General features: G+C 41.1%; 1 non-coding gene across 1 annotated transcript; it reads right to left on the reverse strand.

Annotated features, from left to right (window-relative positions):
- Window positions 1-1,649: 1,649 nt before the first annotated feature.
- Window positions 1,650-1,723, reverse strand: trnat-agu (transfer RNA threonine (anticodon AGU)). The gene has a single exon. It is a non-coding gene; the product is annotated as a tRNA-Thr (tRNA).
- Window positions 1,724-3,076: the final 1,353 nt, after the last annotated feature.

Here is a 3,076-nt window from a genome sequence, read left to right on the forward strand (position 1 = left end):
AGCAGGTTTTTCTAATTAAAACTTTAGCTTTTATCATTAAATTCCAAACAGAATGATTGAATGTCTACGTTAACAACATTCAAGTAAATTTAATCAAGGCAAGGTGAAAACCCCTACTCAGAAACTCTTCACTAAGTTAGTACTTATGCCACATTCACCTCCTTTCACTCCTTGGGGCAAAGAAAGAAAAAAAAAAAAACTTCCTTACAATTGCAGCCCAGCTGCCAATTTGTGTTCCTTTAAAAAGCAACAGCTTGTCCACATTAAGATGAGCTGGCACACAGCAGGCAGTGAGAAGGCTGTCCTGCTCCGTGCTAAGATTACACCTCCCACTAACTCAAACACATAATTAAGAGCAATTAAGTCTCCTCCAAGTTTCAAGTTTATTGTCATAGATACAAGTACCGTGTACAAGTATCATGAAATTCTTTTTGAATGCTTCTCCTCAGACTATGGACAAGACAATAGAAATGACAATGAGTAATGCTAAGAAGCAATAACAATAAATAACAGTAACAATAACAATAAATACCACTAGACAGCCAGAGAACTCTGAGCGTGAGAATGCTTAAAGTGACAGTGTAATTTACCAATGTGCTTGGGTGGAGCAGTCCAACTCTAGCTACTAAAGGTGGCACATTGGTGAGTGTTGTATACTCTTACAGCAGTGGGGTAAAAGCTGTTCCTGTACCTAGCAGTGCGGGTTCGAATAGACCTGAGCTGCTTCGCAGATGTAGGGAAGAGAAGAGTGCCCATGCGGGGTGACTATGGTCTCTCATGATGCGTATCATCTTTCTGAAGTAGAGTGTGGTGTAGGTGTCCCGGACTGCTGGTAGCTGTGTGCCAATGATTCCCTGAGCTGTTTTGACCACCCTCTGTATGGCTTTCTTGTCCTGTGGAGCAGCTGCCACACCAGGATGTAACACCCTGTGAGGACGGACTCCACAGCACACCTGTAGAAAGTGGTAAGGACTGTAGTGGACATCCTGGCTTCAGTTACATTACATTGACATTGACAAATGACATTCAGCCTCTAGTTACATTAACAAAACTGCCAACAATAATGTAATAATATATAACAAAAACACAACCAATTACGGCAAAATATGGATAAATGTATTCACGCTTTGATTGATTTTTCCTGCAAATTTTAGGAGACTTCAGCCCAGCCACTTGCCGTCTCTGGAGAAGTTCCCTCTAAAATGAAAAATACCTGAAACACAACCATATAATGAAAATGAACACCATCATGGTTTTAATAAACCCTTCTGCTCTCAGGAGTACCAATGTAGAAACATTGCCACCGAGGCCATGCAGATCAGGTTCTCTGCATTCGATCTTTATTAGCCTTGGAACAACATCTGACACCAAATGAGAGCTTGAACTGTCACCAACCGACTGAATATCTTTTCATTTGGAAAGTGCTGCATGAGGGAGAGATGGCTGACTGGATGTTTTTCCCAGCATTCTAAGTAAACAGGTTAGATTTGATGTACAATCTCAAAGGCTAAAGGTTCCTCTCAGGAGTCCTGGGCCTTCCCTTTACTATACTAAACCATTACTTGGTCAGCTTTACTGACTAACAAATTTGGACAACCGCTAGTTACGGTACAGCTCTCATAACCACATACAGAAAATACACTTTATTAAGGCACCGCTGGGACTCGAACCCAGGATCTCCTGTTTACTAGACAGGCACTTTAACCAACTAAGCCACGGCGCCACGCTATCAAATAATCAAGAAGATTGAGATTAAGCTTGAGACTTAAAATACTTCAATGAAATGATCTTAATAACCAATAGATAACTAACTGATCAATCAATCGATAATCGATGCTGGAAATGTTAAAATAACCCATACGAAACGCTGTTAATGCATTTTTCTTTAAGTCACAAAGGTTTCCACTGATATAAAAGCAATATTTATAATCACTATCCGTCCACGACCCCACACCCTCTTTTCCAGGACTGTGCGGCGTGTGTACGCGAACGATGGGGGGGGGGGGAAATGAGCGCGCAACTTCGCTGTGACGTCACAGTGGAACCGCTCCTCTGGGGAACTTGTCCCTTCCAGCGCCGGAGCGCAGGCGCACTTGTCCAAGGCAAATAGGCCAGTAGAGAAAGCGTCAAGAGAGCCCGAATTTAAAAGAAGACCTTGAAAATTCAAGTTAAAATAATAATCTGGCTATAAAAACTCACCTGTTGAAGAATTCGTATCGTCAAATCCAGGTGTAGGAAAAAGTGCGTCTTGGAGAAAATGTGTGAAATAAGGCTACAGCGCTCAAAAGTCATTATAAATTGTACTCAAAAAAAATGTAAGGTGTAATAAACACGTCTTCCCCGTAGAGGAGACAAGTGCATGCTCAACACTTTCCTCGGTTGCTTGCTTTTATAGATTAACTATTTTAATGGGAGTACAGTAATTCAGGGTAAATACCTTGTTTAGGGGTAATACAGCAGAGGGCGCTGTTTAAAACTACCTTCTTTGACCGGAAGGCGGCGCACTAACCACTACGCTACGTGCTGCGAAAGATGTCGCTACAGTAGTTTCTTCAAAATACCATTTATAGTAAAAAAAAAAAAAAAAGAATATAAATACAATTTCATATCTTTCAGTTCAAAGTTAAACTGCATCCCTCTGTGGGTCTGGCGATGTTTCTGCAAAATACCGTATAGCGGGGTGTTACATGGGCCCCATGATGGGGGACCATCTGTATTTCCGATCTCCAATGAGATACGTATAGCCAGAAAAATGTACATTTTGTAGATTTTTTCATATTATTTTTTGTTTACTAACAAAGCACTCAAGTAGAAAGGCAGGCCAGTACTTTTATGCATTAACTGTCCAGTGGAGGGATATTTATATTAAAAGGTATACATTTATTTATTTAGCAGACACTTTTCTCTAAAGCAACTTCCAGTGAACTCTATGTAGTGTTACTAGCCCACACACCTTATTCACCAAGGTGACTTACACTGCTACAATGAGTCACTCATCCATACATCAGTGGAACACATTCTCTGTGCCACTCACACACTATGGGGGAACCTGAACAGCATGTCTTTTGGCTGTGGG

The sequence above is a fragment of the Scleropages formosus genome, chromosome 4 (genome assembly GCF_900964775.1).
Source record: "Scleropages formosus chromosome 4, fSclFor1.1, whole genome shotgun sequence".
In the NCBI taxonomy this organism is placed as follows: Eukaryota; Metazoa; Chordata; class Actinopteri; order Osteoglossiformes; family Osteoglossidae; genus Scleropages; species Scleropages formosus.